Here is an 18572-nt window from a genome sequence, read left to right on the forward strand (position 1 = left end):
ATCATGTTTAAACTGCAATAATGAAAGAATTAAACTCCACAGATCTGGGAATCTGTCCTCTAACTGAAGAAAAAAAGAGCAGAAATTTCCATTGTCATGAAGCTGATCTAGGTTCAGCTGTTGACCTTTTTCATTCTCTCCTTGTTAGACTACTAAATACCAGGAAGTTATAAGTATACTAAAATGAAGTATTGGATCAAAATCATTTTTCGAAAGTACTTTTTCAAAAGTACTTTTTTATAGTTGAGGAGGATATTTGATCATTTTGTGGAAATGTTCTATTTCCTTAGGTATTCAGCTTTTAAGAAAGGCCAGTAGAAAAGCACAGAGGTTATGCAATGTTACAATGCTGGTGCTCATTCACAGTAATTGGAGATTTCTGAAAAGGAGAGATAATTTGTCCAAACCTACAGACTCAGTAATATGCCTGAAATTTCAGCTAAGATCAGAGAGGATCTTAAAGAGGGCTAACTATTGTGAGCATGAATTCATGCCCAAGTGATTTCCAATAATTTTATTAGCTCCTGTTTAAATCCTATCCCAAGAGTCCAAAAGGAAATTTTAAGTGCAGTTTGTTTTAGAGAAACTTTTTTTTTTAAATTTACAAAGTAGATACACAGAAATAAAAAAATGAAATAACTTTCTTGAGTACAAAGTAAACTAGTATTTCTAGCTGCAATAAGAAGAGCATACATTTAAAAAATGGATCAAGCAAAATTAGATAGCCAAACTGGGTATACAGAAATTTTAAAAATCTGTATTTGTATATAATCAGGCTAGAACATTACAGTACATTTGGTAATAGACTGAAGCAAGCTTGGGCTGTGGGTCACAGGTACACATACCCATTTCATCTGTATTTTAACACCTCATGCACTACCCCAGATTACTGTATTTCATTAAGACAAACTGATATTTGTTCTAGAGATTTTACTATGAGACAATAAATAAAAGAACAAAGAGAACCTTATATTATTCAGCTTACTTATAGGTGAGCCCTGAGTGGCTACTTTATAATTTCACAGCCAGTAGGGTTGGTTTAAAGTTTCATCAAAATAACACTTTCTTGAAGATGTGTTGGCAAAATATAATTAGAGTCCATACTCTGCTTTGTCAAATACATTTGTAACATTCATCTAGATTACAGCAGTGATCTCAAGTGAGATTGTAATAGCACTGAAATGAAAAGGGGAAGCCCATAAATCACTCAATCCGTACTTTCAAAATTATCTATCTCCTTGCTAATTTCAAGGTGACAGTTACCATCTGGTATAGAAGTACAAAGGTTTGTCAGTTAACGTAAGCAGGCTTTTTAAAGTATTTTCATTTTAAAAAAGTGACTTCAGATAAAATTGAGGTTTAGAGCTATTCAGACGGTGGTTTTGGCACTGTGATAACAGAGAGACTGTACAAAATCAGCACCGTCATTTTTAAGTTACTGACCCTTCTGGGCCTCTTTTTCCTTTACTGCTGCGATTCAAACGTTGGTCCAAATAATGCAGGAAATGCTTATGAAAAAGACTGAAAGATTTTAGAGGACTTGGGAATATGCATCTTTGGCCCCCAAATTAAAAACAGAGGTCTAATCTCCAGAAAGGATAGTGAGGTGGTCACCATCCACCTGCTTTTCCAGGAAGAGACTGAAATGCAGGAAGAAGTGCAAAGACAGAATCATGCTCGACATTTCAATTGTGAAAAAGACTCTAATGAAGCAAAATCTGTGGGATGACTAGAAAATTGAAGAAGCGGAAAATGTGTTTGGTGCTAAATGCATTAAAGTTAGAAGAATCCCCAGGGGAATGTGGTTTTGAGAACCAATACACTGTATCCTAATTAACTCCTAACTGACCTTTCTGGTTATTTGGTGCCCAGAATTAAATACAATATTACATTTCATCCTGCTCTGTCACATGATGTCTTTCCATATCCTGCCCCAAATTGCATTTGTCTTTCATGCTGCTGTATCAATTACAAACGCAAATTTAATTTGCTGCTTGCCTTCTCCAGCAGGTCTCTCCCAGCATTAGTACCTTCCAGTTCCTCACTGCTGTCTAATCTATTTATTATGGATGACTTTTTCCTCTGTGTTTTTTAGGTTGATGATTCACAAACATCATTCAGGAGACAAAACTACTACTACAGAGATTCAAAAGCAGAAAAGTTGAAAAGTAAAACAGACTCCCTCATATCCCCAACAAGTTCAGAATCATTGTCCTGAATGAAGTCGTTATGTCTTCAGAGCAACTGTTTGTTTCTTTCCTTCTTTCTTTTTAAAAGGAGAAGCACTCAGAATAGCTGTGCACAGAGCAGAAAATTTGAGGAAAACTTTGGCCTTCATAGCATCTCCACTTTCCTCTGTGGGGCTACTTCTGCACTGGCTTTAGCAGGAGACTTGTTCCTGTACACACACTCTGCTTTCATTCACCTGATGAGAGCTCCAGTGCTCTGGGAGTTGGCAAGCCTTGGACTGGATCGGGCCAGATCTACAGGTCTAGTCTACTGCGTGTAGGTTGCGGGACCCAAGTCATTTTTTGGCCACTTGTGCACGTAGGAGTTTCCTTGTCAAGCAACCTACTTGGTTCATGGTGAAGAGGAGGCAGTGCATGAGCTGCCAGGTATACCATGGGCCGTAAAAGCAGGTCCTCCCCAGACACAGCTGCACTGGGCACTTTGAATAACACATTCTCTGAATTTATGTTCTGCTGTTGTTTGCCTTCTTTACCTCCCTCATAGACCTCGTCTCCTTCGTTTTACATCTCTAGGAATTTTTTACGATATGATAAGGGCTTTGGATCAGAGGAAGGGTCATTATTGATCTCACTTACTTTGATCAGTTTAGTGAAGGGAGACACTGACCCTACATAAATATTTAATGGTCCTGAGGAATAGCCAAAACCACCTTTGCAAATGTTTTATGGTCTAACAGAAGTTTCTGAGACCACTGCATTGCCTTTTCTACTGCGTATAAATGCAGTACTGAAGCCCCTATGCCCCTGTATTAGTAAGTTTAATTTTGTACTCCACACTTAATTTGATATAGCCAACGCTTGCTCCCCAGGTTTTCTTAAAACATCAAATATTAAAAATATGTATGTTCGTGAAAAAAACCAGCCTCATTTTGTAGCTAAATAAGGAAAACAGAGGTTTACAAAAGCACATACATGGCTGAGCTGATTTAAAGTTTCCTGCCTGTGCATTTCCATGACAATAAGGCTACATAAATACATTCCAAACTGAACAGTTAGCAATGATAAAAGTGGGCAAAATATCAATACCATCTGCTCTTTCCTAATGCTTGAAAAGAGTGAAACCCTAAAATTAACCAAAGAAAAGGAGCTGCTAAATAACCTCTCTCCCCCTCTCAACTCTTAGAGGACTGTACATATCAGCAAAGAATTTGACCTTTAGTTCTTCATTGTTCCATCTTGTAATATTTATATATCAAATGTTTCCTTAACTTTAACTCAAACTATTGTGCTATCACAGCTAAAAGGACTGTAACTTAATCAAAGCACAGTAAAATTCTGCTCATATTAGTAGGGTCCAGTACTGAGACCGCTGTAACTGAGGAGACTAAACCACCTCACTGTCAACAATTTCTCAAGATTTTTAGCGTGAATTTTGCATATCCACTTTCACTTTTTCCTGTCTAAAATTAGCTACTTTATGCTGAAAAGTTTCCCATAAATGTCAGCAGAGAAGCAGAAACAATGTATTTGTGTTATTTTAAAAATAATGTTTTTTCAAGTCCAGGCATTAAAACAAAAATTAGTTCTGGTTCTAAAACTGGAATTTTCAATTATTTGCTTGTTTTTTGAATCACGGATATTGATTCCTTACTTTCAATCACCAAAAAAGAAAAAACCCAACCAAAGAAACCCCAAGTCTTTAAGCCTTGTCCTACAGGGAGATCTATATAAATCTCAGTGCGATTTAGTTTCTTTGTGTATATTATACATTTCATGTTATCTGAAATCCTGCCACAAAGAGCCAGTTGGCACATGCAGATAATGCACTGAGACTACTTGTATTTAAAAAGGAATATATTACAGTGGCTTAGTTGGATTTCACATGGAGAATCTTGACACCAATAGTCAATAAGATTCTGCCACCGGTTCATCTGATGCTGTTGCACCTATAAGCTATGGATATGGTTTGCATTTTAATATCCCCCAAAAGCAGCTGATAACAGTGAAGGAAAAATTAAAAATCCCAACTTATTAGAAATACTACAGTTGTTGAATTGCTTTTTGATGCTGGCAGGAATTGTTATGTCTTTCTACACACCCAGAGTGAAAAACCATCCTTAGTTCTGAAACAGCTCACCGTGACCCCATCCACACTCAGCAAGGTTGCTTACAAATAGCAAAATATATGTGGATAAGGAATTGGCTGGATGGTCACACTCAAAGAATTGCAGTCAACAGCTTGATGTCCAAGTGGAGAGCAGTGACGAGTGGCATTCCTCAGGGTTTGGTATTGGGACCGGCAGTGTTTAACATCTTTGCTGCCAATGTGGACAGTGGGATTGAGTGCACCCTCAGCAGGTTTGCCAATGGCACCAAGCTGTGTCATGCTGGAGGGAAAGGATGCCATCCAGAGGGACCTTGACAGGCTTGAAAGGGGCCTGTGCAAACCTCATGAAGTTCAGCAAGGTCAAGTGCAAGGTCCTGCACATGGGTTGGGCAATCCCAAGCACAAATACAGGCTGGGCGATGAGTGGATTGAGAGCAGCCCTGCGGAGAAGGACTTGGAGGTGTTGGTTGACAAGAAGGTCAACATGACCCAGCAATGTGTGTTTGCAGCCCAGAAAGCCACCCATATCCTGGGCTGCATCAAAAGAAGCGTGACCAACAGGTTGAGGGAGGTGATTCTCCACCTCTACTCCACTCTTGCAAGGCCCCACCTGGAGTACTGTGTTCAGCTCTGGGGCCCCAGCACAAGAAGGACGTGGGCCTGTTGAAGGAAGTCCAGAGGAGGGCCATGAAGATGATCAGAGGGCTGGAGCACCTCTCCTATGAAGACAGGCTGAGAGAGTTGGGGTTGTTCAGCGTGGAGAGGAGAAGGCTCTGGGGAGACCTTATAGGAGCCTTCCAGTACCTAAAGGGGGCCTACAGGAAAGCTGGAGAGGGACTTCTTACAAGCGCATGTAGTGATAGGACAAGGGGTAACGGTTTTAAACTGAGTGTAGATTTAGATTAGATGTAAGGAAGAAGTTGTTTACTGTGAGGGTGGTGAGGCACTGGAACAGGTTGCCCAGAGAGGTTGTGGCTGCCCCATCCCTGGAAGTGCTCAAGGCCAGGTTGGATGGGGCTTTGAGCAACCTGGTCTGGTGGAAGGTGTCCTTGCCCATGGCAGGAGGGTTGAACTAGATGATCTTTAAGGTCTCTTCCAACCCAAACCATTCTGTGATTCTACAATACCTGCTCACCCAGATCCTCAGTACTTGAGAAAGTTTTTTTTTCTGGGAAAAGCAGGTCAGGAGAGTCCAGGCAGCTTTTGTGTCTTTTCACAGCACCAAAAAATGACAATGATGTCAAAGAACTAACTTCCAGTTTGCTCCTACTTAGACTCAGGGGATGGAGGTAGGCAAGGCTGAGCCTCAGAAATTAAAGACATAGGGAAATGGATGTAAGGCTTGGATCAAAGGTCAAACCAATCAGAAGAAAATGGTAAGAGTGGAACCGGAGATTTTGGGAAAAACAACAGAGTTAATCTATGACCAGAAACTAGAATTTCCTCTCATTTTTGCAGACAAGCTTACGTGATTTTACACAGTAAGAGCCTGAAAACGTACAGCTGTGTGTGAATTTTATTTATATACATTATCTCACTGATGGCAATGGAATTATTCATATGAGGAATATGTGCTTAGTTCTAGAGTCTGAGACAGCACGCAGTGGATAAGTTTCTAGTTACTGGCTGAGATAAGCACTATAACCATCGCTGTTCAGTAGGACTCTGTTAAAGATACTTGTTACCAGGAGCTTTATCCCCTTCTTTTTCAGTATATAAATCTAGTGTTAATGCTACTGATGGTAGTCAAGTAGTCTTGCTGCTACATTTACAAAGTAAGAACAACAGATAATTATACCTAAAAAATAATTTTATTTGAGAATTGTTAATAAATTTAATATGGAGAGAGATTTTGAAGTCTCAGTGAAAATGAAAAGCTAATACCATTTAATGGCTGAGGGTGATTATTTTTGCAAAGAATGTGGATTATGCTAGTTCTCAGTATAAAAATAATGAGAATAAAACCATGGTTATAATTTCATCTTGGCAATATAAATAGGATAGACAGATGCTTGATATTGTACAGTAATTATAGATGGCTCAACGGAGAATAAACCTTTTTTGTAGATAATGGTTTCTGATTCTGAAGGCCATTTTTAAATCTATGGTTAGGGTTTTGTCTTTCTGCCAAGGACATGAGTTAAATATTTAGTATAAAGTATAGTGGTGGTTTCTGAGCTTGACTTTTAATTATAATATGCAAGCAGGCTGGTAAGTCATGGGTCAAACAACATGACATTCACCAAATTGAAAGAGATAGGAGTGGGGGCTGTAATGAGATTATAAATTTATCTGATAATCAGAATCGTGTAATGTAACTAAAAGGAAAACCGACCACAGCATCTTTGTGAGTATTCTGTGCTGCGAAAGGACAAAAATGAAGGAAATGACCTTTGACACATTCCTGAAACTCAAAGCTGTCTAGCGTGGTCTCTTTGTGAAGCTGTAGGCTCTGCAATTGATATGCCATAGCTCTCTTAACAGATGCAAGAAAAAAGGAAATGTAGTATTATGGAAAAGTGAGAGGGAAGAGACAGAGTGGCATTGATGTGATCAGCTTTAAGGGCATTTCACCTGAAATAACACCTGAGGCAACAGAAGCAGAAGGGGCAATAAATAATTCAGCAAGAAAATTACATTTCAAAACAATGAGGTTGTCTTTCCTCTCTCGATGAAAACCACTTTCAAAGAAATTTCTGCAGAAATAGCTGCAGAAACTTCTGCTCAGAAACACTCTCATCCACTTACATTTGGTGAAACAATGCAATTCTCCTCCTGCAGAAAGCTGCCCACTGAAAGGACAGGAGTTTGGAATAAATCTAGCTTCATGAGGAATTAAGGTGTCAGACACAACCCAGTGTTCTCAGGCCAGACCTCATCTGGTAGAAATTGTCATAAGTTGTCTGACTTCAGTGGAGCTCTGAGCAGTTACACCGGGGAGCGGTTGTCCCTAGAGGATTGTGAAAAGTTTTGTTAAAGTCAAGTTAATGAAAACGTAAGTTCAACACGCTGCAAACTGACACGCAGGAGAGGGGGGATGCATGTTTATCAGCTTGACTTGGCTGCACTGGGAGTGAAAAGCACAGCACTTTCAATCACTGGAGAATGTGTGCAGCAGATAAGTCTGTACTGCATGGAGAGCTGGAGAAAGTGTGTAGAGGATTTTAAATGGGACACAGAAAAACTTAATTTAAAAGACAAAAATAATTTACGTTAAAAAAGGAATAGCTGGATCCGTATCAGGTTTTACACTGATTTAAACAGAACTTAGGAGACGGCAGATGAACAGGACAGCATAACTTTTGATTTATAGCATATGAGTTACCCCATGCTAAAGTACATCTGCCCTTAAGTAGGACTAAGCACTGCAGGGTGGCATCCCTGCTAATGAAATGGAGTAAACCCACTTGTATTTACTGTAGCATGGGACATACCCTTCAGTGGGTCCTGTAGGACAGCTCACAGACTGCAAGGTCACACCTAACTTACTCAACTGTTAATCGTCTTTGGACCCATGCGCTTAACCATTGTATCACAACATTGGGATTTCACTGGTAGCAAAGGCCAGCGTTGGAAGCGTTCAGCCTCTCTTGGCTGCTGCTGCTCACCACTGTCCTCTACTGCTCCCCTTTGCTGGACTGATGCAATTATTAGTGGGGTTAAGCTCTAAGCAGGACTATTTAAGCTTTCAAGGAACAAACTATAAACTAGATCCTTGACCCAGACTATGAAAAAAACCCCCAACCCAAATCCTGCAATATTTTCTTCTTAATCCTCATTTTTAAGTCCTACGGGCAAGGCCCTACGAACGGATCAATCATCACATCTGATGGGACAGTAACCTAGAGGAGGTGGAAAAAGCAAGAAGCAGAATGGAGCAGGGGACAGGACAGCATGAGAATTATTTAATGTGGCTTTGCTGCCAGAGAAAGCATAGCAAGGACCACCACTGCAGCTTTGGTGCTCAGCCTACACGCTTTTGTATCAAATGTGAATTTACCAGGCTGTTGTGGTTTAACTCCAGCTGGCAACTAAGCCCCACACACCTGCTCCCCTGTGTCAGGATGGGGGAAAGAAACAGAAGAGTAGAAGTGAGAAAACTGGTGGGTTGAGGTAAAGACAGTTCAACAGGTAAAGCAAAAGCCACACACGCAAGCAAAGCAAACCAAGGAATTCCTTCACCACTTCCCATGGGCAGGCAGGTGTTCAGCCATCTCCAGGAGAGCAGGGCTCCAGCACAACTAACAGTGACTTGGGAAGACAAACGCCATCACTCCAAACGTCCCCCACTCCTTCTTCTTCCCCCAGCTTTCTATGCTGAGCATGACGTCCTATGGTCTGGAATATCCCTTTGGTCAGTCGGGGTCAGCTGTCCCGGCTGTGTCCCCCCCCCAACTCCTTGTGCCCCCCCAGCCTCCTCGCTGGTGGGGTGGGGTGAGGAGCAGAAAGGGCCTTGGCTCTGGGTAAGCACTGCCCAGCAATAACGAAAACATCCCTGTGTTATCAGCACTGTTTTCAGCACAAATCCAAAACACAGCCCCATACCAGCTACTGCGAAGAAAATTAACTCTATCCCAGACAAAACCAGACTTTGGAAGGTAAAGATCTCAGTGGGGCTGCAAATGGCTAGAGAGAAAAATAAAATAAGAGAAGATGGAGATAATTGGAGAAAAGCACCAGAGTCCCATTTCTAAAGTTAAGACATGTTGAAGGTTTTCTACTTTTGCTATGCACAGACTGCTAGGAAAGAGGCGGCTCTCATCTATCTGAAAATGTCTTAAAATTGAACTATGCTTTCAAATGAATGTTATATATTTTTCAGGCACGCGTTCCAGCTCATACCTAGCATGATGCTTTCTTGTATGTCATGTGAACAAAGGTTGCAAAGATCCTCTGAGTATTTCCTTGTGTACTTTTAAAGAAAACATAAGAGAGAAAAAAAAAAATACCCAGTAGGCTTTTCAAGAAACAAATTGACTTAACTTGTTCCTGATAAACTCCCCAAAAGAGGCAATGCTCAGGAGGTTTCCTAATGTTTCTCCTATCTTTAAGGAATACAGTATACTGGCTTGAAATGGAAGAAAATCTCCTTGCAAAATTCTTCTTTCTGGGGAGTATCTACTGATTTTTATGCCACCATAATCTTGTGAAACTATAACAGGCTTCTGTCATCAACTAGTTTCTAACCATTAATAGATTCTTCTCACCCTTATTTGGGGATTCATTATCCTTATCATGTAAGAGGTGAATTGTATTTTATAGAGGAGATTACAGATAACAGTACAAGGAAAAAGGGAGTAAAAGAGGATGAAACATTTAAACCCTTGTAGAATTCCTACTGATGTCAATAGGAGTCTTTCCACAGGTTTAGTGGAGTGTGAGCTATGCCCTTATTTATCTGACATTTTCTCTGAGCTGCAAAAATGCCTGTAGTTACAGATATTCACTAAAAGTCTGCCTACTAAGAACAAAGAGTGAATGAAGGATTATATAGTTATATTTCCAAAAGTAGATAAGTATTATTTTATGCATATTATGATAGCGGGAAATAAAATGAATTATTGAAACTTGAAGAGGTTTGAATACAATGATTTAGTGTTGAGGATAGGTACACATGCAGTTGCTAGAACAACAGAGCTCTCCTACACCAAGTACTCAATGCTCCTAAAAATAAACTCCAGCTCATTACAATTAATAGCTGAGATTTCACTTCATTCTATTTAGTGGAATCAAGTCAATATTGTTCACGGGGTGAACTGAAGTTACACGTGACATACGGTTAAACACTGAAATTCACTGAAGTGTGCCTTTGAATATGACACAGGAACAATTCTGCTGGATGACTAAAAGCCTCCTTTTTCTAAAGCAAGCTAACATGGCTATGAAGCCTGGAAGGTGAGTTGCCCTGTAAGATGCACGTGATGAATATCTAATAAAAGAGCAAGCCTACCTGATAACCTCACACAAATCACTAAATCCTTCTTCAGTCAGTAAGGCTGTGTTCAGACTCCATGGCAGGGGCATTTTTGTGGTACACCCAGCTGCCAGGGCTCTTTGGCTGGCCAGTATCCCAACTTTAGACATAGTGTCGTATGAGTAAGGTGATAGAGAATGCGACCAGCCCAAATGTCACAGCAGTACATTCATTCATGCTCAGGCTATGAGCTGGTTTCAGCTCTTGGAAATTCTGTTTGTGGCTGGGAGGAGGATGTTAATTCCACAGCATCCTTTGAGTAGGTTTTGCCATTCCAGTGACAACTGTGCTACGAAATGCCAGGTGGTATTCGCCTCCCACCCCATCTCTCGGTTCTGCCCACCACAGAAATGAAAACATTTGCATGACACAGAATGCTTATGTGAAAAGTAATGCTGTATAAAGCAGCTAGGCTAGTTCTAGGCTAGTTCCAACTTCAGTTAGTGCCTGTAGGATATTGCAAAACAAGCAAGCAATTAAATACTAATATTCCCCACATATTGGTAGGGCTATTCTTTGTAAACTCATCCCCAAATTTGCTCCTGCTCTCATTGCAGTATACCTCAACCAGCAATTACTTGTTTCCAAGTTAAGCATCTTTCTACATATCTAATCAGGGAAGAGAGAACAGACTCTCCAGAGGGCAATCCCTTCCTTCCTTAGGTAGCTAACTGGGAGTGTTAGACAAACATCTCCCACAGAGACCTTTCTCCATGCACTTGAAAAATCACTTGAATATGTAAAGAGGTGAGCAGGACAGTTGAAGAAATAATAATTTTTACATAGTTGCTTTTCAGAGTGTAATGGATTTTTATTATTATTTAACACTTGTTCTTTGGTCATGTTTACAATCCGTAAGGAAGGCACTGCCCTCTTGGCTAGGTATTGTCCAAACACATAATAAATTAGCCTCCTTAAGGCTCTCCTTGTCTGAAAATCTAAGTGGCCTAGAAACTTAAGAGCATGAATACCCAATATAACAAATGCAGGAGCCAAAGAACTGAGTTAGACTTAGGGTAAAGTAATAGGAAGTGAACCATTCTTAGCTGGTCTGGAGTAGGGATTAACATAGCCACTTGTTATAAGGTGGTATGCTTCTGTGTGAATCATCAAAATGGCAGTTGGCTTCTTTAAGAGGTAGAAATGAGACACAAAGTTTCCGTTAAGAAAAAAAAAAAAAAAGAAAATCTGTAACAACTGAATGAAATTTTTTGTTTCACAGGTGAAATGAGTTTCCATACCCTTCTCCAACTGTATGCAAGAATCAGCAGTTCTTGTAGCTTGCTTTGCCTAAATGAGTATATTCCTTGATTGTCTATCTTTACAGGTATAGGAAGGAAGGAAGGAAGACCACATATCGTATTATATATATCTTAATCCTTAAAGATTTTCAAAACTTGGATAGACAAAGCCCTAAGTAACCTGATCTGTCTTTGAAATTAACCCTGCTTTGAATAGGAGGTTGGAATAAACAATCTCCAGAGGTCTCTTCCAGCTTTATTTTCATGGTTTCTATGGTCTGTGACAATGTTTTGCAATGAACTATATAATTTTGCAAAGTAAGTGCCTTAATCAAACCCACAGTACAAGATACCAACACACACACAAAAAAGCACCCTTGTTTAGGGAAATTAAGCAAGGACCTTTCAACCACAGAAGCTACAGTTCAAGATGGGGATTGAAACCTGTTTCTAAGATGAGAAAAGGAACCGTACACTACCACTTTCCAAGTGGCATGTGTCACTGAAACAATAAAGTTTGGACATAAGCATAAAACAGGGAAAGAAATACAATTTAGTTAGAGCTGGGCAAATTGCTGCTACTGCACAAAGTACCGTGGAATCATGGAAAACAAGTTCTTAGCATTTACAGCTGCTTTCCAACCCCATGCCAAAACCAACAACTTGTTGGATGCATCTACTCTGAAAACCTGAAGAGACGATCTGTAGTTCCAGTAATGACTGAATACTTGCTTCCTGAGCATTAGCCAAACTTTATACTAAGCTCAGCGTAACTGCGCAGTTTTCAGTGCGGCACCATTATGTTCACAGCTAGGGGTTAACACAGTGGATGGTTAGTCAGGCACCTGAGGTGGTTTTCCAGTAGTAAGCATAGGATACTGCAAAATACCTTCCAGATATGGTTTTAAAAGGTTAAACAGCCTCACCTCTGCAAAGTTTCTATCAGGTGTCTTAACGCAGCCCACTGAATCACCGTAGTATATATGCAGTGTATATTGTGGATTTAGACTGGCACCATCTCAGCCAGACATATTGCAGACTGCCAAGCGAATTGCCCATTGGCTTCATGCTAGGAAGATGAAGAGACGAGGGCTATGGAAAAGTTACTGTTAAATGTAGTTTAAACAATTTTGCTCCATTCTAAATGTCAGCCTGAAATTTTCCAGAGTTTTAATCTGCCAAATGTATGCAGGCTGGTGATCTCAGCTGAATGGTTCCCAAGTTTTATTGTCCCAATCTTATTTTAAAGCATGCACCTTGTCGGAGCAGGCCAAGAACACCCACATGGATAAGGTGGGCTGGTGCTTCTCTTCTGCTAGCTAAAAACTGACAAATAGGTTTTATTCCCTTTGACGCTTTACTTGTATTATTGTAAATCCCACTCAGCTTTGGAAAAGAAAAAAAGAGACATAGCACAATTACACCTTCTTCTAAAAGAGTAGGGGATTTGCTGGGGAATTTTGTACAACTGTGGGAGGCCAAATACATCAAAATATTCTCTATGAGGCTGATAGATTGCTGTACTGAAAAGGTAATGCCTGGATAAATGTATCTGTAGGTAGCCATAAAAATGCTGTGAAGACAAGGGGAGGAAATTAAAGGAGCTGAAATGTCACCTGGCAAAACAGAAGTGATTCTGGAAACAAATGCTGGCACTTGGGAACACAGATCCTTTGCGAGTGAGTCTCCAAGCTCTATGGCATTTTGCAGGAGGCCATGGAAGTTAGCATGAGTACCCCACAGCTGGGTCTTGAGTGATAGGCCTTCTTGCTTCCTCCATACAATGAGGGAATTATTTTTTTCTATGTATGTCATTCTTGGCAAGTTCAGGGAGGAAGAAATCCCAGCACACCCGGAAAGGGGATTTCTCTCCACAGAGGGCAGCTGCTGTTTGCCCTGTTTGCTTCTAGGTGGGCACCATCACATTAGGCAGGGTAACTTTAAACAGAAGCTCTGGAGTACCCGGGGAGGGTGAACCTTCTGGGGGATCTGTAAATCTATGTGGTGACATCCTGTGGCCGTGTTTCTTTCTCAGCATCACTGCCTACTGTTCAAGATTCAATTGTTCCTTGGAGGCCTCATTGCTGGCTGGAAGGTACAGATACTTTAGGGAAGAATTGCTCCCCTTCCGAACTTTGCTGAATACAAATATCTAAAAACATAAATAAGGCTTGAAGCTGATTTTTTTTTTCCAGATGCCACTGCAGAGATTTTCCAGAAGCAAAGCACAAGGTCTTGAAAACAAAAAAAGGCCAACAGAGAGCTGTGTGAGTCAGAGAACTGGCAGCACAATGCGAGGCTGTTCAGTTCCAGCTCACAGGGACAAACCAAATTGAGAGTACCTGAAGGTCACCTCTATCTGCTGGCTCTCAGCTGACCTATGTGAAATGAATCTTTGGCCTCAGACTGCGGCTCAAGTGAAGAGAGGGCTATCCAGAAACAACTAACCGTTCTTGAACCTAGCAGTGTCCTGCATGAGGTATCTTTTCTGTGTCCGTTTTTATACAGGCTCAGCTTCCCAGTACGATTTGTCACCTTCTCGTCATCCAAAGCTACAGCAGAGCAACAGCAATCTTCAGGAAGGGATATTCAAGGCTGGATCCAGCCCTGCTGGCACAGGGGTATGCCAAACAGTTAAACAATTTGTAAATTACTGTCTCCAAGTTGTTCAGTTGCTCTTTCTCCATCACTTCCCATTCCACCTCCTTAATTTATGCTCGCTATTGTTACTTGTTATAGCAGGAAGTACGACATCCTGGCACACAGCTGCTGTCTCTCTTAGCTGGAACAGAGTCCGCTGCTTCTCCCAGTTCCTTGAATGTTTTTATAGACTGTCCCAGCCTTTGATGGAGTACAGCAGGCTCCCCTTGCTAGTGCAGACACATGCTGTTGATAAGCTGTGCCAGCACTGAATAAAACATCTTCTCTTTTCTTTATATACTCCACAGTAGCTGTTAGCAATGGCCTTAAATTCATGTTAATATGGGTAGTAAATTTTGCCTTACATTTTTTATGAGACTGGATTTCTTTCTATCATCAAGGAAATTAAATAAAGGTATCCATTAACACTTAAACTAACAGTATGAAAGCTGCAGTTCTCTTCATGCATTAGCTTACACTACCTTGAAATAATCAGTCCTGATAGTATGATACAGAATCACTCGGGGTGTCCTTTTTTTAAATTTTAAAGGACAGAAGAGAGGATCCTCTTACAGTTTCATTTGTGCTGTGAAATACTCTCCTCTGCGGGTAATTTCCTGATTTTTCAGTATGAGTGAGAGTAGCAAAATCTGCGTGATGGAATAAGGTCTGTGTCTTCTTGTGTATCTGTACTAAGCCTGCCTACAGCAGGCTCCAATCTTCAGCTGAGTCTTTGGGTACTACCAGAAAATGATGGCAGTTCTTATTAGCGGTGATGGAATGTGGATTTTTGCCTTTAATTTAGGCCGTAACCACCCAGGGAAGTGTGAAAATGTTTATGTGATGGAACTGATGAGCAGGGCAAATGCAATTCTGAAAAAACCCTGTGGATTACTGTTCTACAATTCCTAATATGCTTTCACCTTCTAAACATTGAGATAAAAAAATATTTCACAGGCAGCAGTTGGAATCTAAGACAGAAAGGAATTTAATAAAATAGTACAGAAAATTTCCTACTGCACCTGAAGACCTCAGTATGTCATTACACAAAGCTGGCAAGTGTCACCAACTGGCAACAGAGAAATGGTCTAGGAAAGATCTCAGTGGCAAAACAGCACACACTGTAATGACTGAGAGGAAGACAGCATTCCATGTGGACTGAACTAGCCTCTGAAAAATTATTGAGATTAGTACAGCCTTCACTGGCAAAACCAGGGATCTTCAACCACAGAATATAGCAAGCAGTATTTGTAGATGGTACAGAATGAGCTGGTAAGGTTTTCAAGTAAGTAGGGGCTGAATTTCCTAAAATTCCTTGGCCTGAATTTCCTAGTCTCAGGAATGAAGAACACTGCTGTGGGAAATTCTGAGTGCTCTTACATGTGTAGGAGCTCAGTAGTTTCCTGATGGAATCCATACTGAAGAGAATATCAAAGGAAAGATTCAGATTTGGTGCTGATCACAGGCCTCAAGAAAAGTTAATGTTAGAGAAGTTCAGATCCAGATGCTACTGTGCTTCCTAGGGCCACCTCCACACCATTTCTCACTCTTGCTTCTGTGGCTTGCAGATGCCACCCAAGAAAAGTGATTTTTCATGATGGCCAAATTCAGAGAGAGAGGATTCTCAAATGAGAATCACTAAGCCTCATTTAGGGCACATTTAAAATAAAAGAAAGTTAATGCTAAAACACCTCTAAGAACCTATTGTTCTTTTAAATTAAGGATTAAAATTAAGGACAAAATTAGTTCATTATAGAACTGAAAATTTGCATGATCTTTTAAACTTCGTAGAGTGTTCTTACGATTTATGAAGTTAAATAGCAGATTCTGCTCTATGCAAAATATAGAACAAGAGAAACAATAGAAATAACTAAGATGCACATCCCTAGGAGCATACTGATCCTAACTCACATTGCATTGCATCTTGAGTTACCACCTAACTCATGGAAAATGAGTTCACATGCTGCTTTGAGTGGGCATCATTTTACGCTTCCTTTGCAAAGTTGACAGTCGCCACATCATCTGATAATGGCAAATTGGACTGAACGTATTTATCATAGGAATGTTTTCCATTAGCCCATCCTCCAAGAGACAAATAAAATTACACATATTGAACATCACCACTTTGAGGTCAATGCAATTTAGCAAGAGTAAAAATAAATCATCATTGCTCTGGTAGGGAAATGGACACCTTGTCTTGCCAACTACATGACTATACTAGTGAGCAGATGTGATTTGTCCTGTTGGGGCCAACTTTATCTGACATGTAACCACACATGCTTCAGTCAAGCTAGATCAGGAATTTATTTGGCAATCTGGAATAAGATTGGCCTAGTTTTTTTTCAATGGGTAGTTTGATGCTTCCAGGACAGTTGACCTGGAATTTATATGGACTTTTCACGCATTACCGGGTCCTCTGTGCCCAACGGAAGTGTGTACTGTTGATTATTTGTGTAATTTTGCCCCTTACAGGTGAGAAATAGAACCAATATCATTACTGAAGCTGTAGATGTGATTTCAGTTACCACGAATAAGGTGGTAATTTATCCATCATGATACTTTAACAAGCATACATTTAATGGATGATATGACTTATTATGCACATTATAACTCTTAATGATATTTCACACGTGTTCTGTCTGGAATTCTGTAACCATCTACCTTATAGCTATGATTAGAAAATGCTGCATCAGGAAGAGGCCTAGAAACAAAATTTATCATAAGCAGATCATTTATTCTCTTTAAAATTTTCACAAAAATGGATTCAACTTGCATAGTTTCTCTTTTTGTTATGCATTCTGACATGATTGTGAAACTGGTAATATACTGAAGACTCAAATTCTGTGATGACTCATAACTGCTACAAAGATTAAAAGAGAGCAGAAAATAGAATAATTCTTATAACATTCTCATAACAACCTTTTAGCTGTGATACTAACAGAGTTTGAACAAAAGTCTCACGATACGAATTGTAGTGAACATCTGTAGCTATTACAAAATTAACCTATTTCCACATCTCTGAGTGGTTTCACTGTTTTTTCTCAACAGGCAATGACAAACTAACTTTCCAAAATTGTCTTCTTTTTGAATTACCTGCATTTTCTCTGCTAACTTGATAAATCAGCAACTGTTTATGACTCACTGACTGTATCATTAACATTTTAGTGTAATAATTGGCATGGTGATTGAAGAAAGCAGAACTGTGTGGTGTGAAACTCTATGCATATCAATCACAAGTGGCAATCCCAGCTTTCTCAATGCTATAAAAATCCCCCTCATTAGTGTCAGTTTCCTTATTTTTATCACACTTAAATAATTTTATTATAAGCAAGTGAAAACTGCTTTGTACTTGGCAAGCTATTACTGCAGACAGCAAAGCAGATGACTAAAGGTTTGAGGATATTACAAAATGGCAGAGCTGTATCTATGCTAGTGAAAAATTTGTCGGATGATCAGAAAAAGGTAAAAATTGTTGGAAAATGAATGAAGGAGCTCAGAAGGTGTGCTGAAAAGTAACAATTTTGGATATGCATGGACTGTTCCCAGAATCATCTTTATGCAATAAAATTCTACCATACAAAATGTTTTCCCCAAACTGGTCAGACCATGTCTTTGATGAACTGGAAAGTGAGTGTAATATGGGTTTGGATTAATCGGGAACCAGGGAGAAGGCAAGTGAATTGAAAAAAAATTTAGGGTCAAAACCCAAATGTCAGAACAGGGAAATGACAAACAAAGGTTAACTTATCTGAGCAGATGATCTTTTTCATTCTCTCTGCTTCAACAAGGTTTCTTTCTCCCTGCAATGAGTATTTGAAGTTCAAAAGACGGTGAGCTGCAGGTAGCAGGCACAATAGCATCACTACCATCTTCTCCATTTCAACTTGGTTATACATTATGCTCCTTTCCCTGAGTGTTTGCAGCCAGTAGGTAGTTGCTTGCACTAACTCAAATCACCCCATAAGGTCATTTTTACTATTAGTTGCTGCTTACTGGGGGAGCTCATCATCAATCAGCTTGTTCGACTATGGGCCAGCTTAAGTCCATTCACTGATGCATGTTATAGCTGAGAGATGGAGAACTGGTACCACAGATGGTGTAACTCATGAGGCAAAGCCAAAATAAATAAAAAAGTACACAAAGAGAAGTAACAATGCTGACTCATCAGTGAAAAGAGTCACTTAATCAAAGCAATCAGAATCACACAAAAAGCAGTCCAAAGATGACCCCAGGATAGTTCTGTTGTCTACTAAAGGAGAAGAAAGAAGAAAAAACCCCAGAAAACTTAGTCTACTGTAGACTATTTGTAGGCAACTGAAAGTATCACAGTGGGGGTTAAACATGGAAATAGATGTTAGGATGGGGAGTCTGCTGAAAATGCTCTCCTCAGCTGTGGATGAGAGACTTACCAACCATAATAG

At 40.0% G+C, this 18572-nt stretch overlaps 1 long non-coding RNA gene across 1 annotated transcript in view; it reads right to left on the reverse strand.

The window, feature by feature from the left end:
• The window catches only part of LOC138690702 (uncharacterized), a 57816-nt gene extending 47477 nt beyond the window's left edge, over positions 1–10339 (reverse strand). Inside the window, exons 1-2 of the long non-coding RNA XR_011329468.1 lie at positions 10247–10339; positions 7045–7246 (exon numbers count right to left, since the gene is read on the reverse strand). This is a non-coding gene — a long non-coding RNA (uncharacterized lncRNA). The remainder of the gene's footprint in view (positions 1–7044; positions 7247–10246) is intronic.
• Positions 10340–18572: the final 8233 nt, after the last annotated feature.

The sequence above is a fragment of the Haliaeetus albicilla genome, chromosome 23, assembly GCF_947461875.1.
Source record: "Haliaeetus albicilla chromosome 23, bHalAlb1.1, whole genome shotgun sequence".
NCBI lineage: Eukaryota > Metazoa > Chordata > Aves > Accipitriformes > Accipitridae > Haliaeetus > Haliaeetus albicilla.